Source organism: Myiozetetes cayanensis, unplaced genomic scaffold, assembly GCF_022539395.1.
Source record: "Myiozetetes cayanensis isolate MyiCay16 unplaced genomic scaffold, myiCay2020 scf18, whole genome shotgun sequence".
Classification (NCBI taxonomy): domain Eukaryota; kingdom Metazoa; phylum Chordata; class Aves; order Passeriformes; family Tyrannidae; genus Myiozetetes; species Myiozetetes cayanensis.
The window spans coordinates 10,863,996-10,890,999 of NW_026087389.1; positions in this window are offsets into that span (position 1 = coordinate 10,863,996).

A 27,004-nucleotide genomic window follows, 5' to 3' on the forward strand; every position below is an offset into this window, starting at 1 on the left:
CCTCTTTTAGGGAAAAGAAAAAGCCCCAAACACCTCTATTAAATATCATGGGATTCAAACCCACAGCCCCCAAGTACACATGTGCTCCTCTAGCCCTTAAGCCATAGGAGCCTGATAATTTTTACCTCTGATTTCAGCCACCCTCACTCTTGCCAGGCCAGCACCTTCACAAAGGGATGTTAACACACAGAGAAATCCTGCCAGGCCCTTTCACCGGAGAATTCTGTCTGCTGGAGACACACTTGGCCAGGCTGTTCTGGTCCTGCCCTGCTTCAAGATGAGAGCAATTCCCTCCTTACTTCTCCAGGGGCTGCCTATGACTGTGCCCTGGGGGAGCAGAGCTATTTGGAGGGCTCCTGATTGGATGATGTAGAAGTGAGAGGCACTGACCAGAAAAAGGGATGTTTCCAGGTCTCCAAATAGAATGACAAAGAGCCCCTTGATCTAGAGGGGTCACCTTGGCCTCCAGAGATAATTCACAGGTATTAGGAAGCAAGGAAGAAGGACCCCACACATCCCACAAGAAGATGCTGCAAGTCCTCAGCTCAGCAGAGGACTAGGTCAACCTGTTCACATGCTGCCAGGATGAAAATTCAGCTCCTTAATTGCCAAGAGAGGACAGCAACTCTCCCTGCTTCCCTTTTACCCTTTTCATTACAGCCACAGCAATCTGCTGTGCGGGTCTGTGTGTGTAGAATCACGGCACAGCATCCCTGGATGCCTCCAGCTGCAGCACCCACATTAATATCAAATGAAGTCATGCTCACAAAGGGTGTTGCGCTCGCCAGCTCCCGAGGAATCTGCTCCTAATGAGCAACTTCAAAGCATTAATGAGCTTGCAAAGCTCTCCTCTTCGTTTACAGAGCTGAATCTCACACGCTTGGCATTAAGACAGGGGTCACCCGTCAGCAGAAGAGAATGCATGTGCATGTCGGCGAATATAATATATTTGTCATCCTCTAAGAACCAAAGATTAATCATTCCCTGCCCAAAAGGAAGTTTTTATGCCACATCTGCTCTTCACAGAATGGAGAGAAGGGACCTGCCCACAAGGACGTCCATGACTCACGCTGCTCAGATACCCACAGTGCCCACTGAGCCCAGCTTTGAAGTTGACAGCCCACCTTAACCCTTTGGGTCCAGGCTGGGAAATGCTACTTGAATTGGCAGCCCGAGAGATGACTGAAATGGTGGGATTTTGTTCCAGTGAAGGTTTAACGCATGCATAGAGGGAGGGCTATGGACATGTGAGTGAGCAGGTTTGACTGATGCTTTCTGCTCTGTGGCATCCTTCCAGCACAGGCAAGGAAAGAAGATGCTGGCCCAGAACAGCAAGAGCTGCACAGTGTGTCTGCTGCTCTGTCTAAGGATCACTCTCTCCCAGCCACAACCCCCTCCAAGCCTCCCTGAGCTCACCATAAATCTGTGTTGAAACAGCCCCCAGTGCCTGGCCAGCAGCCCAGCTGCACCCATGTGAGGAGCTGTGCTGATCCATCCTGCTGAGCTAGGAGGGAGCCACATAAACAAACTGTGGAAAGGGACCAGTGGCCAGCCTGAGCACAAACCTGCTGCTGGGTACCCTTCCTCCCAAAGCCCCTCAACCTCTTCAGCCTTTTCAGAGCTTTCTTGCTGGCTGGTGTTTGTGCTGCTGCAGGGAGGCTTGGACGAGGCACGGGGCAACAAGATATGGGCTTGTCCTTGCACCACTGCTGCTAAACCTTCAGACAATCTCCATGTACAGTCTACAGAGGCACTGGTGTGGGAGCAGCTCAGCTTCCCTTGCCTGATTCAGACTTACCATGACACATATCCAATGGGGTCACTGACAAAACTTAACTGTATTTAAAAACGTGACCTCAAGCAGATGCTTCCCAGGGTCTGCCACGACTGTGCGTTGTCCACGAGGTTGGTTGGCATCACCTGCAAATCTGCACAGAGCTCTGGTTGGGTCTGGAATCAGCCTTGCCTCCGGTGGATTGTAATATCAGCTGAATTATATGTACTGTCTTGGACGTTTCCTATGCAATTCCAAGCCAGGCTGGCTGTACCTTGCTTGCAGTGTCCCCATGAAATGTCAGCTTGGAGATGACATGGCTACAGGCTTTCAGAACACATGTTCTACAAGAGAAAGACAATAATGTCCTGAAGTCAGAAAGGTGTCATCCTTTGCTTCAGAAACACATTGGCAATGTTAATTGGAAAGCAGTTTCTCACCTTTTCTCACTCCGAAAGAAATCTTCTGGCACTTGGTGCGTATTCAATAGGTCTGTGTTTAATTTAAATAGCCACTGGAGGCAACTCCATTCCACACGTTAATACTGCAGCTGGAGAGCAGCTGATTGGTAATTAAGAAAAACAAAAAAATTCAAAACCTTGAAGTTATGAGCAAGGCAGAGTAAAAATGACACTTTGAGGGATTTCAGGCAAAAGTTGTCTCCATGCTACTGATGAGGGGGCAAAAACAATCTCTACATCATCGCTTTAGAAAATAGTTGGAGAAGAGGCAGAGTAGGACAGGGCTCTCCTCTGTGCTCCTCTTATGCCCTTTCTCTGCTATGAGAGCAGTTCAGCATGTGGGTTGTGCTCCCACAGGAGCACCACGACCCAAATGTCTGGCAGCCCTACCAGGGTCATCTCAGGTTAAGCACGAGATGACAGCTTGGCTCCACCTTGTGCAATAGGCTTGGGGGGAAACTTCATGCTGCTTATAGCAACAAGGCTCCTGTGTTATGTTCATGTAGAAACTAATGAAGAAGCCCTTAGGACTTTGTCAGACTTTAAATACACTATTAATGTTCCTCATGTGACTGTAAACTACCACATTTTAAGAGTAGCTGGAGTTCATTGACAAAAAGAGCTGAACAGGGTAGCATTACTATTTAACTGGTCCTCAATAGGTTTAAGAATAAATAGGCAAGCAAACACAGAAGATCACTCTTGCTTCCTGTCTTTCCTCCCTCTTGAGAGGCAGTTCAGGAAAGCAAGCCGGCCTCACTGTGTATTCAGAGGCTGTTCTTCACAGAATGGCTAGAAAATACATGTTGTACTGCAATGGGTGAAATCTTATACTCTGCAGAACTTGACATGATGTCCTGCTGCTTGTTGGCTCAAGTCAACCCCTTTGGAACTACAAACCTTATGGTGCTCTGTAGCTCGAGAGGAGAGGTTTTCCATGAAGCTTGGAAATACTGGTGTTTGGCCATAAAACCAAAGATCACTCGCTGTGGGCACACAGACTCAATTAAAAACCAGTGGAGTTGTGCAATTACAGGAGGTTATTTATCCCAGAGGGAAAATGGGTTTTCTTTGTTGAGTAAGTTCTTTCACGAAAACTAACAAAACCCCCATCAAACTGAAAGCAATGCAGTTACCAGAGCTAAAGTAGTAAGTCATAGAAAATAACAGATTTGTCTACTTTCTCCTGCTCAGGAATGGTGTTCCAGATGTTTACAATTTTTCACAAGCTATTGCTAGTCCAAATTATTCTCCCAGTTATTTTCCACAAATACTTCTTGGGCAATAGACAGTTTCTCAAAAAATTAATCTTGAGGGTTCAAAGTATCCAGGCCTTATATGGTTGCTTCTGCTTCGATTCTGAATGGGCTCATAAGGAGATGTCAGGAGTGAATTATATTGGTTCAGCATTTCAAAGCAATCAACTATCCACATTCAATTATTCTTAAAGATGTTCTGGACAGGATGCACATGTAGTTCAGCAAGACTTTACCTTTGTTCTGTCTGAATTGGATTTTGTGAAAGATACCATCATGGGCCCATCTCTCCCTGTTCCTGTTCCGTGCATCTTCCAAACAGCACCAGCGCAGAGAAAATAAGTCACAGCTGTGCAGAACAGAAAGCTCAAGAACACATCAAGGATTGCAGTGCTGTGGTACTGATGCCTCAGATGCTGAGTACCCAACCCATGAAGTCATAAAGGGACCTGATGTAAATGAGACATTCACTGCATGTTCATCTGTTCTTGCCTAATCCAGTCTGCCAGTTTTTCTACAGTCATTGCAGAGAGAACAACTTGGCTGATCCTGACTTGAGGCACATGATCCCTTCCAGCCCCGCTCTGCATACCTGCAGCACGTATTTGTCACCAGGCATGTGTAAAACAGCCTCTATTAAGGTCCCAAAATCACACCATAAAAACTTATATGTTACTTATTTTTGGCTGCCTTTTCACACGACATCAGAGTTAGCTGTGGTAAACAACGGCGTAATGGAAAACCCCATCCTATATGGGGTTATAACTCAGGAAATACTCCAGCAACCCTCCACCAAATCAACCCAGAGGGGAAAATGAGGTGACCGAGTTACACATAGACAAATATCAACAGAAGAGGCTTACATTTGTCAAAAAAGTCTCCTGCAATTAGTTACATAGCTCGGACAAAAGTGTTGGAATGAATGGGAAAAACCTTTTGCACTCCACCTGCAGCATCAGCAGTGCCCACTACTGCTCGTTATCTCAGCAGGGAAGTGTGCAGGTGACATATCACATCCCAGATGTCAAGGTGCATCTGCATGAATTCCTAAAATGACATGTGTTCTTTAGCCCAGAGCTTGGCTCCAGGCTAAGAGCTAAATTTGATGTTCTCTGCGGCTAAAACTTCTTCAAAAACCATTCCAGGTTAATTAGGGAAGGGAAATTTTGGCTGCAGTCTGTTCAAGAAGATTGGCTTGGGAAATGGTATGAAAGTTGCGGTTTCTGCAAGAGCAAAGAGAAAAAGAACAGACTCATTTATAAAAGCTCTGCACCTAAGAACTTCAGAAAAGAGTACAGAACTTCAATGAAATACAATAAAAGGTACTGCCTAAAAGCAGAACATCTCCTTTGGCTCCATGTACCCTCTCCCAGAGGCACCACATCATTCCTGCTGCTCACAAAACAGCTTCCGTCTCCTTTTAATAGCTTTATCTCTGGGCTTCTCATATTTAATTCTCTCTTTTTCCTTACGTAAGGTGCTTGGAAAGGCTGCAGTGTCAAACAATAATTACATCAGAGAAAATTTAGAATCCACAGCGTTAAAACAAGTCTGCTCTTGACAAGTGAATGAACGTAGGAAGTGAGGGGATACAGTTTTATCAAGAGCATCCAACTTGAGGTGTAACAGCATCTCTTGTGGGCTGGGGGCACCCGCCTTCAGATTTGGGCAGGCTCATCTTGGAGCACATCGGTACGTGCTTGCATTAGCATGGCCTGAAATGCAGATGCACGTTCAGGCAGTGCTATTAGCACAGACATATCTGTCCCCATGAGCAACCTTGAGGTATGCTAAAAATGCAGATTTGCCATCCTCTTAACACCTCTGGGTGGGGTAAAGTGCGTGTGCCTATAGCTTCACCTCAGCTAAGGATCAAGCATTCCTGGTGCCAGGATGCACCACCATGACCACCATTAGTCTGCTTACATCAGAACTGAAAAAGAAACACACTTATCCCTTTCTCCCAGTCTGTGTTTCTGAGGATATGGGGACCTACCTCAAGCAGGATTGCAATACCTTTATAACTTATCCCCCACCATTTGTGCTAAAGTAGCTGAAATATACCTACTGTGCTAAAATAAACTGTTTTCAAGTTAGAACTCAAACTGACACAACACTAAATCATCGACTATGCCCAAGTATTGCCAGGGTACTAAGGGAACCCAGTGTTGATATTCTCCAAGCATCTGGGCTGCACTTTCCTGCAAATAATCAGATGAGGGTGAATTTGATGCTCCAGCCATGGAGAGGGTGATGACTGAGGCTGCTGTGAGTGACCAAAAACTTATGGAAAGATCAGGAAAATATTTTCCTCTCTAAAGGAGAGCACCAACTGCCTTACAGTGGACTCCAAGTAGAAATAAAAAAGTGCTGACAGGTATCAGTGGGACTATCTGTCATGTAATGTCTAAAATGAGGTTGTGGTAAAGAGTAGGTGTAGAGAGTGAGCTCACACATAGTACATACAAGAATTTTTCTAGGGATAACAAGTTTATGGAATATATATATTTTTCCCCATATGGGTTCCCAGCTGGACTTCTTCGCTGTCTTGGAAGAGACCAACTTGCTAAAAACATCAATAATGTCAAAATCCAGTATCCTCCTAATTAGATGTGACCTTTGAAGGGAACTGCTGAAGGCTGAGAGCTCACCTGATTCTGTGGGCTTACCATTACCTGCTAGGGGGGCACCAGGACCATGTGCATTTCTGTTTCCATTCTTACCTTTTATCTCATGTTTGTGCTACCGAGGTGAAGGAAAAGAGGCTTATAGAGGAGAAGGATAGGGATGAAGGAGGGCAAACCTGTGAAGTCTCTGCTGGTTGTTCCAGAGCTTCAACTCCCAGATCAGTCCTCTGTCTGGCTTTTGAGATGCTTCATTTTGCTTTTCCTGATTCACTTCATTCCCATTATCTTGGCTCCTGTCCTTCCTGTCCTTTGCTCCTCCTACTGAGCAGAGACCTTTGAGGGGCAAGGACATCTCAAGGTGCAATGGACCACTAGAATAGTGTACAACACAGGCAAGCTATCCCAAACCGTGTGGCTGGAGTCTTCCTGGGAAACTGGAAAAGAAACTTAAGTTAAAAGGATGGGAAAAAAAAGTGCTAACTTGTGCTAGTTCTCTGCAACTAAGATTTTTTTTTTACACTCAGTTTTCAGAAAAGCTACAGTGAAATGAATACTAAGTCCCTCTGAAGTCCTGTGGACATCAAGCACTTCTCTCTCATGGTTTCTTTCTAAACTTCTGATCATAAAACAACAGACGGACAAACTCTAACATATTTCATTCTTCATTTGCTTCCTTTTGGTTGGATTTTTTTGTGTCTTTGTGTTTTTTTAATGTAAGATATAGTCTTTCTTCTGGGATTTACAGCCTGAGTTTGTAACAATTAGGCAAAGTAAACCATGTGGAGATTTTTTATGATCTGCTTTAAATGTAGAGTTTTGGAAAGTAGACAATGAAATTATCATTATTTTGCGGCACAGCTGTGCTAAAGCGCAAGGGAAAGAGTGAAAAGACACTAGTATTTGTTTATTTGGCTTTCAATTGCTATGACAAAGCAAATAACAGCTTTGGTCTTGGTCCACAATTGAGTTAATTGGTAACACCTCAAATTGTATGTCCTAAAAACCTCCTAATTAGCAGCTAAGCACTGGATAAACTAGGTAGCATGTGTTCATTGGTGCTCCAAGAGGACCTGCAAATACATAACAGAGAGTTAACTGTAGATCCAAAAGCGTCTGATTTAATGTGTACATATGCAAGAAGTGATCCACGTATGTGTGTGCGTATTCTTTCTTGTTCTCTGTCCATACAGCATCCAGCACGATGGGGCTGGGGTCCTTAATGCGTACTCTAGACAACTGGGACCCAGTCTGAAAACTACTACAGAGTATTTTCCAGGAGACTTTTGCTGCCTCTGGCACTGTCTGGGTCAGGGCCCACTGGGAAATATTTGCTATTGCCTCTGCTGTTTAATTTCAGAGAGGAGATTCCCTCTCTTCGCTCTTTCATCTACCATTCAAGTTCCTCACACTGAGGGGAAGTACTCAGAGCACCGTGGGAAGAAATGGTCCAGATACAAACAGTGAAGATGCTGGGAAAGAAAACACAGATGTGCAAATATCTGTTCTGTAAAAAAAGAGGTTTCTGGGGACAGTGCTAGAAATCATCCGCCTGAGCCAGCAATTCAGACATCCAAAGAGCACACTGGAAAACATGGGCAGCAGAGGTATCACAATGAAACCACAGTTTAGGCAGTAATGAGGAAGGGTAGTTAAGAGTCCTTTAGCACATGCCTACAATACAGGTCCAGAATCAGAGGTCAATGTCTTGCCTGCCTGACAGTGTGCTACAATGAGTTTGTGTGTCTCAGTCCTTCTCTAGTTTAGTAATGACCTGCAGCACAAGTCAATGGAAGGACAGCTGGTTGATGCTGGTGACCAACATCATCGCCACCAAAGGGGAAGATTGGTAACTCACAAAGGCAGCAGCTGGGTTTTGCTCCTGAGTAGCATCTGGGACACCTAAAGCTGATGGATAAAAGCAGGAGGCCATAAGACTAACACTCAAAGATTCAGGAAGGACTGTTGAGTGAAGAAACAGAAGACAAGACAGTGGCACAGCATTCTCCTGAAATGCAACATTAGTCCTCCTGTGGAGATGGATGAGGGAGAAGTTTTGCAGCAGCTGTCCACACTGTCTTCTTTCTCCTTTCTTTCTCTAAAACATTAACATAGACAGAAAAGTCTAGCCACTTCCTTCTGTCTGCCTCCTGAGGGACAACACACAAACATTTTGGCAACCCCAGTCCAGCTACCATGAGTTGGATGTGAGAAGCAAGGAGATGGTGACACACTGTCCAGTCTCTCAGTAGTGACTAACCCCAACCCAGGGATGGGAACACATTAGTCTTGTACTCAGACTGATGGAGAGGGACAGGACATGCCCCACCAGGGGAAAACCTTTGTTAGATGAGAGTATCTCCCTCCAGTTCTCTTCCATGGCAGGTGAAACACATCTTGTGCCATAAGACCAGCAAGTGTTCAACAAAACCCCTTCTTTGGATGGTCTCTGCTCTGCTGTTTGCATGGCTGTACGAGGCAGATTGCTGTCACTTATTAACTAAATAAACAAGCAGCAAAAGTTGAGCAAAATGGAAACACACACACAGCTTGCCTGCAAATAGAGACGAACGCATCCATCGCATGGTTGCACCCAGCTGTCTGGTTGTTACCTACTTAAACAGCTCTAATTTCCCATTAAGGTCAATGCAGTCATAGCCTCTCCTCCCAGGTAGAAAACCTGGCTAATGAAACACTCAGGTTTGTATTGAGTCCAATTCGATTCACCATCCAAGCATTTTGAGGAGCTGAGATGGATGCCCTGGTGCTTCTTCAGCAGGGGTGAGTCCCCAGCCTGGGTTTAGCAGGCACAGCATCCAGTGGGAGTGAGCAGAGGCTCCTCTGCAGTTGGCCCCTCAAATGACAGGGTACCTTCAGTTTTCAACCAGGGTGTTCTCTTACCTAATGCCACACTGAAGAGAGTGCAGAGAGCAGAGGCCCTGCTTCCACCAGCCCTGCCCAGGTCTGTGTTCCTTTCTCCTGGTTTTCCCAGGCTGCCTCGCCTTCCAGCAAAGGGTATTTATTCAGCTTATACACCCCTTCCCTCTATCATTCATGTAAGCCTCTTGCTCTCTTCTGAGAATGTAGATCTGCTGAATGAATTGTCTCTATATATAGTCTGAGGGGTTTGACTTTGAGTTTCATTTATTACTCTTCAACTTCTTTTAGCTTCTCCTTCCCAAAGATCGGAGCTCCTGACCAAGCTTTGTTGCAGTCCGTGAGGGTGACAAACAGCTAGACTATGACTGCTTGTGCATAGGCAGCTATTTGTCCTGATTCACATCCTCCATGTTACTAAAGGTGAAATTAAAAAAAAAAAAAAACACCACCCCTTGTCTTGCATGCCTTCAAAGTAACTGCTCTGAGGATAATTTAAGGTATCCAGACATTGATTCACTAAACATCATTGGCCTGCTTATACATGGGCAGGCAAAGTCACCCATTATTGATGATTTAATAGCTGGTAGGTGCCTCTTTGATCTTCTCTAATGCTGTGCACTTGATATCCTCCTCCCTTGAGGCAGCGGAGACAACAGCCCTATCAAGACTTTCATATTATTGTGATTTATGATTCATGTCCATGGGATCGCCTCCACTGAAGATACTGCATCTTACTGGGTTCAGGGGAATCTTCCAGAGCCCTACAATATATGCAAAACCAGAAGTTATCTTGGATTGAGAAATTATGATACCAGCACCTCTCAATTGCTTTTAGCAACTTTCTGTGCTGCCTCCGGCTCAGAAGTGCTTAGTTTGCCGACAAAAATCATAGACTCGTACACATTGGAGATGGAAAAGCCCTGCTACCTTCAGCTAGTCCATTTTTCCTACCAGGGATGGAATATTCCCAGCAATCTGTTTTCCCCGCTACTTTGTCTTGTCTATTTTTAAACATCACATGTAGCAAAAATACATTTAGATTGTCAGGGTTTCAGAGCCAAGTTAGCTGTGGAAGTACCAGCTGTAGCCTAACCTGCTTTGTCTGGTGGCAGCAGCTAAATTGCTCTCTGCTGCCTTTGAAGTCAATGGTAAAAGTCTTATTGGCTTCTGTGGGAGCATTCTCGGGCCTTTGGTATGGATGACTGGAGCACAAAGCTATGGAGCAGTGATAAGCCATTCTTACACTATTGCTTTCCAGGCTGTAACTGCATTTTAATAGGCAAGAAATTGTCTCAGCAGCAGTCAGAGTGCAATAACAGCAAAGCCACGTGGAGCACGCGACAGGCTGGGTCTGCACAGAAGTGACTCCTGCCATGACCACACAAAGTCATATCCATGAGTCCAAGCAGGTTTGACAGGAATGCATGATCCAAGGGGAACAACCCTTTTTCTACCTCCCTGAACTCCAAATCTACAAGAGGTCAATTCAGTTTCTAGATAGCTCCAATGTGTCTTCCCTTTTCAACAGTCTTTAACATCATGAATGAAGAGGACTGGGCACATTAGGATCCCCCTTTACCTATCATCCCTTGAAAAGAATATAACATAGGTATGGCACTGCCCTACTATTTTAGCCAAAGAACACAAAAATAGACCAGCTGTCGAAGCAAAGAAGTTAAGAAGTTGCCATATAAAACTTGACTCACCTTCTCCAGGATAAAACTGCCAACAGCTCCCCCATGAGATGGAGTACTCAGCAGTGGACACGACACAGCGACACAGTCCCAGTACAGCCTTTGCTTTCTCTTTTAATTTCAGGAACAATCACAGGTAATGGGAGCCAGGGTTGGATTTAATTTAATTGTTGTTGTGCTCTGCTGGGACAACTTCGTCTGCCTCCACATTTCCTGTCTGGAAGTTCTCCCAAAAGGATGAATTAACCAACATATGACCTGTATGGGAAATGCACTTTATTGAAGCAATTTTTCTAGGGTGGAGCTGAACAGCTGTTTAACAGCACATAGCTGCACTATGTAAGGTATGGTAAAAACATACAAAATGAGCTGTAATTCAGGTAAAACTGGACTGTAAGAAGGCAGAGAAAATTATCTCTTAGTGTAATTTTTTTGCCTGTATGCAGAGGGTAGCATCCTTGTGTGACAAACTGTGACAACATGGGGTACCACAGCACAACAGTCAGCACAGTGGAAAGGGATCTTCTTGTGCAATAAACATGGACTGATTAATATCATTATGGTAGGCCCACCATCCTGGCAAGGGAAACCCACATGCTTAAAGCTATGTGTGCACAGACCCCTATCCAAAACCTGCTTCTTTGACACAATGAAAGCAGCAAGTGACACAGCCTGTGGGGACAGCTGTGCCTGAGATCAAGCACAGTTGAATCCTCTTTTTTTGTGTAAGGCTACAGCAACCAATAGGAGCCATAAGTGTAACAGAAGCAGTCCCACATTGACTTCATGGCAAGAAATGTCTGTAGCCATCAGGTTCAGCTCTTGGACTGGACATAGGGAGCTGTTTGCTGCTGTGAGCCAGCACTGCACCATGAATCACAGTCTCACTGGTGATGGTTCCTGTCCCAGGACATGAAGTAGCATTTCTGGGTGGTAGCACAAGGCTGCACAGCCCAGGCAGCATCAACATGAGAGATGGAGATGTCCAGCATCTCTGTCCAGAAGCCTCAGGAAAACCCCTGCTTCCCATTCACATCTCTTCCTCTCCTCTAGGTTAGCAGTGCAACGAAGTTACTGCAAATTTACACCAGGGCTGGAGAGATGAGAAAATGAACAGAAGCTTTAAAAGACACTTTAAAAAAAAAAAAAAAAGCCTGACATAAACCCCAGCCAGATTTACCGTGAGTTTCCTGTGCGTGCACATGAGTTATACGCGTGGTAAGTGTCCCATCATCATGAATTCTGCCGATGTGCTCTCTTTAAAGGCACTGATCATAGGGAATTCATTTGGTCTCCATATAACTGTCACCTGTATTACCAGAGCGATTTCATTCTAATTTAGCATTTCTTAATGGTGAAGATAAAGCTAAGTGTTAGCCATGTGGGTCTTTTCTTGGCTTCTCTCTCTCTCTGACACAGCAAGAGTGTGACTGCAGGGTGTTTTATGACCAATAATTCAAAAGAGCAGGGAAAAGAAGGAGCAGCAAATATCAACTGCTTGTCAATCATCCATAGTCTTTCAGCTCAAATGGTTATAACCTGGACCTCTGACCTTTTCTTCTGCCTTCTCTGATCCCCCTGTTTGTTTGGAGTTCTTAGGTACTGCAACCATCAGAAATGTATTTTTTAAAGGTTCAGGTTTAGGAAAACTGCTGTGGTTACCCACAGTGACAGGAAACTGTGGCATAGAAAGCCGTACCTAATGGCTGCAGTATAGCAGCCAAATTACAACCAGCCCTACAAGCTGGCTGAACACATGAAAATGCTGTGGGGAAATGGAGTGCTTTTATAGCATCAGTTTTACAACAACAAGTGATTTGTCATCCCAAGCCCCTGTGCCCCCCTCTTTTCCCCCAGCTCAGAAAGGTAATCATTCTGTATATATCATGAGCTTGTTTAAACTGGCGATGAAAAGCTACAAAAGTACAACTTAATTGAACCCTGTATTGTGTTATTACAAATGCTACCGACCTCACTTGCAGTCCATTATCAGAGGGTTCTGCTGAATGCTTTAATTAAAGACAATAAGGCTAATAAAAAGGCATCATTTTCCTGTCTTCAGCGCTGCTGGAGAGTTGGGGCTGATGAGATTATTTCCTGCTAATGCTCTTCTGTTGTTGTTGTTTTTAAATCTTTTTCTCCCTATGGTTTGCAAATACTGTCTGAGCCTGAGTTGTACAAGAATCATTAAGAACAAGAAAAAAACAGGTTTGCCTGTAAAACACTCACTAATATTTGACAAAGAGAGCTCCTCTTCCAGATGATTCCTAGTCCCTTACCCCAGCTACTGCTGCCTTTTGCTGTTGGATCCAGTCCCAGTGAAGGGAAAAGCTTCCCCACACAGTCACAGGCACAGGTACACATGTGAACTGATGGGAGGATGTGCTCTGCCCGCGGCTCCTGTCCCCAGCCCTCCTGTTTGCAGGGAGGACAGTGTGATGACAGTGCCACTTGCCAGAGGGCAGGATCTAGCCTAGAGTGAGTAATGCAGCACCTCACCATAATTAACATGCTGCTTACTAACAGCCCATATGTGCCATCTCTACTTTCATACTGATAGTATTAAGGATACAAAGCCAGCAGTGTTTCCAGAGCCAGTTTGGACCCTCACTGGGCCACTTTGTCTCTCCAGCTTTGGCCCAACAGAGTAGAAGAGAAGGACAACACAGGAAAGCATCTGTGAGGATCACCACAGGGAAGGGAAGGTTTGTGGTTCAGAGGGGTATCCAAAATGCTGTGAGGGAGGGTTTTTCACAAGGGGGATGGGAAAGATTTGCAGTAGGACAGCTCTGCTCATCTGGCCACAGGGGAATGTGCTGAGGGATAAGGGAAGCAGAGTGGTCACTACCTCTGGATGCATAGGGAGGACACTGCAGTCCCTGTCTGCATCCCTCAGCCTGCAAGGACACCTACATGTGCTTGACCTCCTCCACCCCATGACTCCTTGGTCTTTGGCAAATAGAACAAACACAGCAGGGGTGCAAAAAGGGAAATGGGAAATACCCTGGTGGATCCAATGCATCCCCTTGCATGGATGCATTTACTGAACAGGCACATCCACCCACCAGCAAATGGGCTGATCCCAGCAACTCTTCACCCACTGGACACAAAACAGTTAAAACTTTGCTAACAATCCAGGCCATATTTGAACAAGACACCTAATGGCAATTGGCATTGTAGCCCTGCTGTGAATAAGCCAAACCATCCAGTCCTACTGTGATTAAAAACTCCTTCTTGGATGAGGGAACAAGCAGCCAGATGCTAAGTAACTGAACTTTGCCCCTGCAAGGAGGAGAGCAAAGAACTAACCACTGAGCCAGCCCAGTTTGCCAAGACTTTTATAGGGAAGGAACTTTTACAATTAAATACAGCAAAGGTTTCTTCCACTGTGAGCCTCTGAACACAGGTTGAAAGAAGCAGAGTCGAACGTGGAAGCCAAGTTAAGGAAATAAAAAAAAAAAAAAAAAAAAAGTCTTGATCTGAAGGTTGCAGGCTCAAAGTAGCTCGAAACCCCATCAAGTGACTGAATGAGAACAGCGAGAGGCGGGCAAAGACCACAACTCCTCCCTGGGTAAAGGATGAAGCTGTAATGTGGAGAAGACTGACCTAGTTACATATTTCTTTTTCGCTCCCCCTCTCTCACTGCAGTTGCCAGGCTGGCATGCTGCGAAGCAAATTGTAAATGAAGTTTCTGCCATCTAAGCCAAGACAAGGAGAAAACAGGAACTCTGTAATAGATGGGGACATCTCAAACAGCACCATCTCAGCCTTCTTTGGAAGAAAGGCACTTGCCTCTGCCACATTATCCAAGGCAGCTCCATCATGTCCTTCCCATACATCTTTTCTTTGTGTGTTGAGAGCTGCCTGTCGTTTTTGGCACAGTAGGGAAATGGCCCACAACCTGGTGACATCTGCAGCTTCATCCTCCTGAGCACAGGAGGCATGTGCTAATTAAACAAACTCTCTCCATCCTTCTGGTTTGCAGTTCAAGCAAGGGAGTCTTTCCTTGTGCTGGGAGGGTCCTGCAGCCCCCACTGCTGGAGAGGTGCTGCACAAAATAGACCTGCCTTGGACTACTAAAAAGCCAGCAAGTATAGGGATGACATGGTGCTATCAGGTGTGGAGATGCCATATACAAGTGCTGCTGACTCCCTTCATTCTGATAGAGTTGGGAATGGGGAGGAGAGGAGACAGTATCTTTCAACTGCTGAGTGCTTTGACACAGCCAGGAGCCCTCTGACAGCCTTAACCTTCATTCACAGGTACACCACTATTGGATACAGCGCTATTGGAGAGGGGCAATAAGTACAACTTTATGGCCACTCCAAGTTAATGTTTCCCTCTGCATTTGGGTACAGTATCCTTGCAAAGTCAGCTCCCAAACCACACCTGGATTTATCTGGCTGTGGTACACAGACATGCAGGGCATAAATCAGGCTGAGCTGGCACAACTCACACCATGCTCCTACAGTAGGCACTGGAGGTCAGCAGGCTGCCAGGGATCCCAGGTGGGATTGTGGGGTTTGGTCCCTTTTGTACCCCAAGGATGGCCTGTGCACCCTGAATTAGTGAGTGTCTGGAGGCCAGGAAGTTTGGAGAAGCACCCAAGATCAGGATCGCTTTATCCCAGATCTCCAAAGTATCTGCTATTACTACAGACTTACAAGCCTGACAACCTTAAACCATAAGCCACTGAGCCTGAGATGGGGTGCAGGGAAAGCTTTGCTCTTGCTGAGCAATTAGATAAAGGAGCAGTTGCCAGGAGAGGCAAGAGAAACTACCAAGGGAAGCATTTCCAAAAGATGAGCAAACCTTTGGGGAAGACAATATTTTGGAAGAATCGATGTTAAATGTAGGAGCTTTAATGACTTGTGGGGAGTCTCCAGTCTATAACTTCTAACTAGAAATGAGGGGAAAAGAACATTGAAACCTTCTAAACTTTCCACCATTCAAAACTACTGACAGGGCTTTTTTTGGCTCAGGAGTATTTTGGATATCTACATGTCTCATTTTCAATGAAAAATGCCTTGATGGGGAGAATTGAGGGTGACTGTGAGGAGATTTATGCTCCCAGTCACAGCTACCCCCTCCTACCTGAAACAGGGAGTGGCACAGATGCTGAGGCAGAAGCTAAGCAAATATGAAGCCAGACAGAGTTCATTTGGTAAACAGTTGCTGTGACCCCCTCTTTTCAGCATCACTCACTTAGAGCCCTGCTTCCTCATCATCATCCTTTTCAGAACAGGGTAAAAGAAGACAGTTGCCTGTATGTGTGGGTCTGTCTCTGTGATCTAGGGGGGTGATCCTAGGTCCTGTGGACAGCCTGGTAGAGCATTTTTTCCAATACACCAAGTAAACATTGCTGTCGTGGACATATTTTTCCATGCCTCAGCAGTTCTGAGGATTCAACATTACATGAGGATTTTCCCAAAGCAAAGCCCCATCCCACCCCCTCTCCCTTCCCTTGCATGTGTTACACGACCCAAAACACGTACACAGGCACGGTGTCACACCTCACCCACAGCAAGGCCAGTGCTCAGGCTTTGCCAGCTGAGGTTGTTGTAACACACAAGGGGGGCAGTGCCCTGAAGGAGGGAGAAGAGGCTGCAGAGTCTGCATCCCACTGCCCCATTCAACTTCCAAGGGATGATGGGAGGCCAGCAACCATACAGCTGGGGTTGGCACAGGAGGCTGTCGCTCTCATCAAGAAGGAAGGTTATTGGGGAGTAATTCTTCAAGCAGAACTGCCTGTGGTATTCAAAAGCTGCCACACACTTGCTCTGAACAGAAAACACCATGGCCTGCCAGGGCAGGAGCAAATCTACCCGCTTCCCTCACCACTGCCCAAATGAAACTTCATTTCAGCAACCATTCCAGAGAGGTCAGTGGTCAGTCACCACTTCCCAGCCTCCCCAATCCACAATTTGCTCTACGAGAATCTTGAACAGAGAGAGGGTAGGTCATTGTAGACGTGTTCACAGGAAGAGATAAACCCATTCCATATATTAGTAACCTCCACAATCATCACTGCTGGAAACTGGGTGTTTATGAGAACTGGCTCCTTTGTAAGAGCTGCATAAACACAATGTGGGGTGAATACCAGCTTCAATAGGTGCAAACAAAAGATCTGGACCAAGGAAAACAGTATGATGCATAAGCTGAGTATGATTCTCCTCAAATCTCAGCTTTGGGGGAAGCAAAACAAAGCAACATTCAATGTGGGGCAACTACAGATGACTCATTCAACCATGAAAGGAATTTTGTTTAAACTGAGTTATTATTTGACATTTTTATTTTCTTTAAAAGTAAGGTTCTCCTTCTCATTTTAAGTGAAAAAGACTATGCCAAAATGCAAGTTTAACATCTGAAGATTTTGTCTCAGAAAGTTTCACCTGGTAAAACAAAGACACAACCCAGCCTGAAACCTGCAAACCAACCCTTCCGGCCTCTGTGCCACTCCCTCCCTTCATCCCTTACCAGTGACACCCAGTGACTCCAAATCATGAGCAGTTTCCATCCTCCTGTAACTCCATTAACTGGCAAATTTACTGTGCACTGCGTGTATTTTACCCATGTCTGCAAGAAACAGATTTTCTGTCCTCCCCACTCCCTCTTCTCTGCCCCCTCTGCTCCCCTGCCCCCCCACATCTCCCTTTCTTCTCAGATGTCCCTAAGGCACACAGCTATTTCATCTGCAACATCTGTACAGCTTGACCAGTTTCCTCAGTATTTTTAATATGTGCAAACTCAACAAATAATGCAAATGAGCCACCACTTAATTATTTTCTCAACTTGTCACACGAGGAGCAATTTGGAGCGAGGACTGGCAGTGGTGAGAGGCCGTGCGCTCCCTCCCGAAGGCAGGCGTATGGCAGTGCTGCTGCTCCCCCTGCCTCCCACCAACCCACCCTCCAGCTTTCCAGCAAAGACTCACTTCACAAAATTTAATTACTCTGCTAACATGTCCCATATGCTCTGTGGCAGGCAGGGAAGGCTTTAATTACATCTGCTCCAGACACGCTGGGGAGCACTGATTCCCCATCTCCCGGGGACCCAACACGCCACCCGTGGGGATGTGGGTGCTGCCAGAACCAAAATGGTGGCTCAGCATCAGGCCTTGGGTACCAAAAAAATCTCTATTTCCTCCTTCTGTCCCTACACAAACATACAACCACAGCTAATGGCAGGGCTACAGCAAGAGAGGGCTCTACTCTCTGGAGGAAAGCAAATCATGCCTGTTACAAAATGCTGACCATCACTGTTAATGAGCTGATTAACAATCATTAATGATTGGAAAGCCCTTCCACACCACTGCTCATTTGTATGGCACTTGAGAGACATCATCTCTCATTTGGGAAGTGGAGGACAAAACCTATCCCCAGCTGGCCTTCCTCTTCCCTACATCCTCCCAGCACATCAGCATCAACCAGTTGGGTTTTCCCCTCCTTTTCCCACCCAATTTTACTTTTCATTTTCACAGCTGCCTCTGCAATTGCTACCTTCATAGCCAGCGGGTGTTGCTGAGGTGGCAGGTAGTCAAAACCATTTTGGGGCACAATACATCAGGTGGTAGGCAAGGAGCAGGCAGGAATTTGTTTGACGTGACATTGTTATGCAAAGATGCTCACAGTTCCCGAGGCTCTTTATGCAACTGGATGGCATTTTCTGGAGACAGAAATCCTGCTTTAGGGGAAGAAGGGCTGGAGGCAGGGGAAATCCTTTCATTCAGGATCATGTTTAAGTGTGAGAGCAGAATATCTATTGTTGTCCCTATACTCTTAATGTGGTTTGTGGCTTATGTGATCCAGCCTGTAATCTGTTCCACATCTTATACCGCCTTGAATTTGATCAAGCCACATCTGAATTGTGATAGACTGCTCTGCTGACTGCCTTGTGGTAAACCATCTCCCACCAGCTATGGCTAGTGTTTTGAACAAGGGCCAGTCATTATTGTTCGCAAACTCCTCAGGCAGAGGGGCAATTTCCAAGGATATTGTGGGTAAGAGATATTCCACAGAGAATGCCTTTGAAGAGCATTTTCCGAAGTGTGGGGTATGAGTGTGCATGTACACCCAATTTGTTTGGTAAACTCCCTGTGCTTCCTCCATCAAAGGTTCAGCTTTTCTGCTCATGAGTGGGAGCAGGAAAAGCACTGTTTTCCCAGGGACTGAGGACTGTGCCAGGGTCATCCATGGGCCATGAGTTTCTAAGCCCCATTGCAGCTATCTGCAGCATCCATCAACTTTCCTGCTGCTGTAGGGCATTCCTGAGCCAGCCTGTATGTATTTAGCAGTCCAGCCCTGGACCACACTGCACAGTTTGGCAGTAGTGGAGAGGTGCAGGCAATGCTGTGCTGAGCAGTGGGAGAAGAGCATCCCACACCAGGATAGAAGGCCTTTCCTCAGAGCTCTATTCTTTACCTTCTGGTATGAACTGCTCTGCTTGGAGGAGAGTGCATTGTCCATGTTTTCCAAGTGTTTTTGTTCCTATGGAGACATGGCAAGCTGCATGGGAGCTTGCTTTTCCCCCTGCACTAAATTAAGCCTTGCCCCAGGAGCAAACTCTGGAGTCAGGAGAGCAAGGTTCATGGCCTGTGGCACCATCTCTCATCCTTCCTGTCCTGCTCCATTCTGGAGCTGCTACACGGAGCATGAAATGAGCACATGCTCGAGCTTCACATCACCGATTTCTCCTGTGAGAGGGAGATAATCCACAGAGCGCAGAAGGTTGGCACAATGCATTTTCTTTCAACAGATGCTCACGCCAGTGCCCTTCATTCTCCCCCTGAGGTCCCAGTGAGGTCTAATACATGCAATACTCCCCCAGAAGAGCACCGGTCTACTCCCTCCCTTTCCCAAGAGTACCTACATTGCATCAAGGGGTCCAGGTTCCGTGCCAAGGAATGGGTGTGTGGCTGGTCCAGCTCCACTCCAGGGTTTGTATAGAAGCCAGTTGCCTTTTCAGGACCGTCATTATTTCTTTTTAGCCTAGAGTCTAAAATTACCACTCAAGCTAAGGGAAGGGAAGGGGAGGAAAAGAGAAGAGAATAAAGGAAGCAGACAGAGAGTGAAGTCAGCACTTGGGACATTGCAGCTAGAAAAGGTCAGACTGCACTTTTGAATAGCTCATCCCCCTGTTTAGGTTCACAATAATGGGAGATCCCACCCTTCTCTGTTTTATGCATTTTGGTAGTGGCTCTGTCCTTTGGGTGAATCAAATTGATTTAGTCCAGTCCCCTAGTTCAATTTCTAGGGTTTCTCAGCCAGGACTCCCTAATCTGTGAACAGGATTTCATTGTAGCTGATCCTTCAATTTATGGCTTAGCATTAAACTGGGTTCCAGTGGTGCAGGGCCACTTGGATTATGTGTCTGAAAGATCAGGCAACTGTGTCTTGAGTGGTAGGAAGACAGAGATATTCTGATGGAATCAAGTCTCCCTCCCTGAAAAATAATCCTGTGATACCTGCCTCTGTAATCCAAAGGGCTGTGGTTTTGAGGGCAGGATGAAATCTCATTCAGGAGGAAAAAGAAATAAATTATCATGGAAAGCTGGTTTGCAATTAAAAGAAGCATTTCTGCTAAAGTGCCTGTTCCTCACTTACACACAATGGAATTAACTGAGCAGCTGGAGTTATTTCAGCCCTGAAGTCTGTTTTTCCATTTTGGAGGGGAGGAACTTCTGCAAAAATTCCCACAGGTTGGTTTTGTTTTTTTTTTCCCCATTCCTGAGGGAGAGGCACACAATACAAAACCACCTAATTATAGAAGCAATGCGTGGAAATAGAAATCTCAAATCCAATATTATGTCATGGCCTTAAATCAGGGCTTATCACTTCCAGGCATAAAGGGATGCTGCAGCCATCACTTAGACATACCGGACCTCTCCTGGTCGGTGCTGGGAGCAGGGTGAGCAGATCTGAGCTGCGATTAAGGAATATGTCCCCTTCCTGTCTGAGAGCAGAGCATGTCTCCTGAGCACACATTTTAAGGGCAACCAGGACTGCACAAGCTCAGCCTTTGGCAGGAAACGACCTGACAGTCCTTCCATAGAGCGCTTTTTCTGTGACCTCAAAGCGCTGCACAAAGCACACCAGCCAAATATGGGTTGTTAACTTTTCAATCCTAAATGTCTGAGATAATCTGGGGGCTGCACAGCAGCTTGCCAGAGGAATATCTTCTGCAATATGCAACTGGTGTGAGACGCATGCCCTAAGGTATAACCCGAAAACCAGTGGAGATGCTCAGGAGTAAAGTCAGCCGGGACATTCTGCCTAGGAGCGTGCAGTCTGACTGCTGATGCCATTTGGGCATGGCTCCTAAGCTGAGCCAACTTCCAGAAGGTGTCCAGGGACATCCTGGAGACAATCCACGACAAAACCCGGAAACAACTTCACAAAGGATCAGCTTGGGCAATGGGGCCCCTTCCTACGGCAGCCCAGCAGAGCTGCCCTCCCGCACCAGCCTCCCTTGCCCTGGAGCTGACCCACAGCACATCTGAGCCTGGGCAACATCCCCTCCTCATGGGTAATTTCCTGGGCCTTGTATTGTTTCAGGGAAACACATACTTGGCAGCTCATGTTTTCCGACACATCAGCCAGCAAGGATGGAAACAGCATTTTTTTCCTAAGAGTCTTTCTCCACTATGTCATGAGGTAAATATCCAGGGTGTGTTTCCTCACTCTTAATATGAAAGGCTGCTGCATACAGAGATGGTAGGAGAGTTTGGCAACAGACTTCAAGGATCCTCTAGATTGGGTTAAGAGAGGCAATCCAGCCACAAGGTCTGTACCGAGCGTGCAAAGAGCACAGAACTCACCTGAGCACCAGGGTCAGCTCAGGCAGAGCTGCACAGACACGAGGAAACACAGATCCCCACTCCTGCACCTCACTGCTCTGCCTACAAAATCAAGGGAGGGCTTCAGGAAGAAGGGCTCTGTGCTGCACAGAGCCCCTCACAGCATAGGAGATGAGCACCCCCGGAGGCCCTGGCCCCCTTGGCAGTGGAGCAGGGGGCAGGTTGTGCCTCGTGCCCCTTTCTCATGCCCTATCAGCTGGACACCACTGCACTGGCTTCTGGAGTGCAATCAATAAGCAAAGAGACAGGCACTACTGTTAAATTATCCCACCGGCCTCCTGGTGATCTAATAGACTCTCCAGTAAGGTCTTATTAAATTCCAAGCCAAACTGCATCCAGTTACAGTAATTACTGAATATTTAAGAAACAGCAATTGGCTATTTAGAGCCCACTAACAAACATCTCATGGAGAATTTCATGGTCTTTAATTACTATGCAATACCTATCCTTTTGGTGACACCCTCCAACCTGGATTTATGTGTTAATTTGCATCTGTTCTTTTATGTTCCAGCATTTTAGAAAAGCAGAGAGACTAAAAAAAAAAAAAAAAAAAAAAAGGAGAGCATTTCTCCTGTTGAGGGTTGGGACTGCAAGTACAGAAAAGGCTAATAAAAGCAAGTTCTGTGCCAAATTTCTCCATCCCTATGTGGAAAGCCCAAATGCTGTGGTATATCACTGCAACTTTCCACATCATGACAGCTCCAAAACCAGTCCCATCCCTCTGCATGATCAGCCCTGACCTCCGCAAACCCCATCACTCCCACCCTAGGGCTCAAACGCTTGGGAAAAGGAAAAAGAAAGATAAGTCAAGCAAATCATGCCTTCGCTGACCAGTGTGCATCCTCAGGAACTAGGGCAACACCTGCCTGGAGCTCATTTCCCTGCACGCAGCGAGAGCTGCAGCCAAATCCGAATCCGGGGCCCCTGTGCTAGCCGAGAGCCGTAACCCCAGCTGTGCTCTCCAACTCGCTCCCTGCCTTATTAGCACTAAGCAGCATCCTTATTTAACACACTTCAATTTAGAGTGGAATGGATATTTCTTACTTCAGAAAGTCTCACCTGCCTCTCAAATGGCTCTTGGCACACTGCCCGTTCTCACTCGCGCCTTGCCTTTAACAAGGCAAAGCCTCATTCCTCTCGAATGGAAAAGAGCTGGCAGGGCTTGATTGAAAGTTTGGAGTCTTTCCCCCTCCCCATCCACTTAGATGCCACAAGAGCCCCCAGATCTGTATAGTTTTCTTATTGCCAGGAAAGTAAAGCTTTTGCCAGCACATCTCCCAGGTTCCTCATCACGGAAACTGAAGCTAAAACATCTAACAGAGGCACCAACAAAGGCTGGCACAAAAGAGAAAGAGGGGGAAGATGAGCACTGTTTGCAGAGCTTGTCTGGCCTCCTGCTACTCCTGTGCCCATCTTTTCTTCCTTCACTGCTATATCCTCAGAACATCCAAGCCCAAGGTAGAAATACCTAAGAAGTCTTTTTTTCTTTTCTCCCTTCCCATCCCCAGCTGCACTCCTTCTACAGGTATCTTGAAATGCAAAGATCCAAGAGAGAGGAGCACCGCTCACTGCTCCCACTTTCCTAACAAGGCCTCATTATGGTGCAGGGAAAACTTGACCCCGTCGGAAGTGTCAAGCTGAGGCACCGTGTTTATTTCTCACACAGTCCCCTTCACCTGTAACTTGGCGGGTGCTGCGAGGAGGTTATTCTTTCTTCCTTTGATTGTCACGGGGAGTAAGCTTTTCTTTTTTTAACAAAGCTATTTTAGAACAGATGCTTAACTATCTGTGCTATTTTAAATGATGCATAGGGAAAAAAAAGCCCACAGCAGAGCCGCAGCTCAGCAAAATGACTGCACAAGGCAAAGCCTTGTGTGCTCCTACCTGTGTGCAGAGGGATCTTGGTAAAAGAGATCCACAGGTGACTGTTTTGAAGAAAATGGCCCTGTTTGGACCAGAAAATAGTCATTCAGTTGGGAATAATTACAAACCTGCTAGAGGCTTCCCCAGTTTGCTTTTGCAACCCAGTAAATACCCATGCTTGTCTCCAAACACTGTGAACTACATACCTGCCAGGTGAGGAGTTGGATGGAGGAAGGCTCCTGGCTGCAGGGTACTGTGGGCACCATGTTTCTGGCCATCCGTTGTGGTGGTGGTCCCACTGTAAGAATTAGAATTAGAAACACATAGTGCATGACATCCAGAAAACAGATTTCCATCTCCACCCCCAACAGAAGCAAGGTCGGAGCCCATAGATATCAACAGTTCCAAGGATTCAACTTGGATTTGCACCATGATCTGGAGGCATAGAAGTTTACTTGATGTGTATTTATTATTTTGGTACACAGCAGATTATAAGGCTCTGAAGTTGCAAAACCAGATAGTCAGTGTTTATCAGCAGTGTTTGATTATTACAAAATTGTTCATGCTCAGAAAATATGTTTTCTGATAATCAGTTGGCATTTACTTTATAGACATCTGTGTTATTAAACACACAGAGAGAGGGGATTTAGGGATTGTGATAGCAAATGTCCCTTGTTCAGTAAAGAAAGTATCATGTACATTTTTCTAGCTGCTCCATCACGACATGTTACCATGGGTCAACCTCCACCTAGCCCAGAGAGATGCTGCATTTCCCAAAACTCCCTTGCCTCAAGCAGACAAGGCCATGCTGCCTGCATGGTAAAGGCATCCCATACCTCCAGCTGCATCAATGCTGCTGTCTGGCACTGAATTATTTAGCTTCCCCTCACTGTGAATGGAAATGATCTGCAGTTTAAATGGAATGAAGAGAAGTTTGCATCAAAGGCACCTTAACTCAGTCAAACACACATTGGAGACTTCCTTGCCTGTGATTGTCAGGGGTAATAACCACAGCTCTGATCAAACAAAAGGCCCTTCAGACCCACTTAGTCCCTGGAATCGACAGGTTCACATTTCCTCTTCCAGCTGTCGGGGAAGAAAGTATTTAAAGAAGTTGAATCAGAGGGAGATGAGGACATTGGGCTGTGGCTGTGGAATGTGAACAACTTTCCCATAGGTTGGAGGCTGATGTAGTGCTGGCAGCCCTGGGCTTTCTCAACGCCCAAACACTTTGTCGTGTAGGCTGGCAACACCCTCCATTTTCCTCCTGACCTGGCAGGAGAAGAGGGTCAGTGTTTAGCAGCACTCATGTGGGCTAATTCACATGGAAGTTTAGAGCTATTACACTGTCAGCTGTCACTGGCACATCAGACAACAGCTTTGTCATTTCCTAAAACCTCTTCTGCCCAAAACCAACCATCTTTGACCAGTCCTCTCCTACACACCTGAGCCCACCAGCAGTTCTGCACTCTACCCATCACCAGGTCCTCCGACCTACCTCCCCATCCAGGGCTTCTTTCCCCACCTCCTCTGTGCTATCAACAGCAGGACCACTGCAGATATCAGACCTTCCCAGATGGCAGTGCCTCTGCCCAGGTCAGAAGGTGATGGGGAGTGCTGATTGAGTGTCCTCACTGGTATGATGGGAAAGATGGCATGGAGCTGGAGGCACATCAGGGATCTTCTAATGGTCACTGCAGAGACTTGGAGACTTGGCTGTGAAAAGCCTTTTGTGGTAGCAGAAATGTCACAGTGCTCAGTGGAGACCCTGAGACGGAACAGAAATCTGTCAGCATTTGGAGAATGAGGGATTCTGCTGTCTACCCCATCCCTGCTTCATTGCTCCCCAACCCTGTTTTCCCCACAGGAAAAATCCTCCCTTCTCACGGTACCCTTTGACCTTCCCCCAGTTTGGGATGCCAGCCCCGGGGGATGGCACTGGAGGGAAGTAGAGAGATGCTCTGGCATCACACAGCCAAGCTCTGCCAGCACCAGCACCACACAGCACAGCTCAGGCTCCCTCCTCCTCACTGCCCCTGCCACTCCCCACCCCCCAGTTGCTAGCATTAAAAGGATTATGGAACAAAAAGATGAGAGAGAAGGGATTACAGGGAATTATCAGCTTTGATCCCCTCCTAATTAATTACTGGTCAGACATATGAAAGGATGGCTCCAAAACACCCCACAACAGTGAAGACGAAATGACATGTGCAACTGGAAGGCAGATAGGAAAAGCTTTGGTAAATGCCAACACTTATTTGCTGATGCAATTCTCTTCTCAGAAAGGACTGCTTTAGAGAGCAATACCTGGACATGCTGCTGCTATCATCTGTACAGTTTGTGTTCCTCTTCACACTCTCCTTTTTTCCCTTTCTAATGCTTTCACCTTCTTGGGTGATTTGCAGCCAAGTCAGCCTTGCCCCAAATCCCAGGGCTGCCTCCACAGGTCACCCTCTTCTCTCAGCAGGCTGGGAAAGCTGATGCTTACCTGGCTGACTGAAGGATGCCTGGTTTTCTTGCACAAGGCTGGGGTGACTAATCAAAAGGTATTTTTCTTAAAATTCTTATGGATTGAGGCAATCATCACAACAATCAGAGCAATCCCATGATGAGGGGAAAGAGGAGGCATGTCATTTCAGCTCTGCTCTCTAGAAGAAGAGATAAGGGGATATCTATTTTTCCTGTGTTTCCTGGCCTGAAAGGAAAGGCTGTTCTCATCCCTCCCAAACCACTGTTTACTGGGAAATGGTACTCCATGCTATTTTTTAATTCTCAGGGTTACACTCCAAGTAAATAAGAACTAAACCAATGGCTAGTCTCTGCATATTGTGCTTTGCATCCTCATCAGTACCCAGCCCCTGTAGTGAGAAAGAGACACTTTATAATGATAGATTGGTTTTACAAGTCACGGTCATTTTTCCTGAGACCAGAGCTCGATCAAGTCCCATTGCTTTGCTGACCCTGTTCCTACCTCCTTCCCTGACAGACCAGCTCTTCAGCAGGGTCATGGTGCCACCTGAGCAGAGTTGATCCCAAAGGATTCATGAATCCTGACTAGGCTCACATGCTTACTTACTAAACTCCACACCCTGAATAAGGATGCCCATGATTTTGGGGTGCCCAGCCTTCCTGAAACAGCCTCCATGCCCTGAGATCCCACAAGGACACTTTAAATCTTGGTGAAGCTCTTCAGTAGAGCATCAGGAGTCCCAGCCTAAATCAGGTGTTTCCTACACCATCAGGCTCTGTCTGCCAGCACCCTGGTCTTGCTTCCTCACCCAGCTGAGCACTGCCAACCTGTTGGGAGATTTAGGTCTGTCTTGGGAAGTGCAGGTTCTCTATTTGCAAACACCACGCAGCTCAGTAGTCCTGGACTGGTCACTGCTCTGCCTTTAGGCTCAAAGGAGGTGTGTGGTCACAGCAGGCACCAAAGCTGAGGGTACTTGCAGGATACGGCTGAAGATGATCTCTTTTTGTGTTACACCTTTGCCATGCAGGATCACACTGCAGGATCATTCTCAACACTCACAGCCAGAGTACTACATCAAGTTTCCTTCCACAAGCCACAAAGTCTTTAAGATAAGAACTCAGACAAGA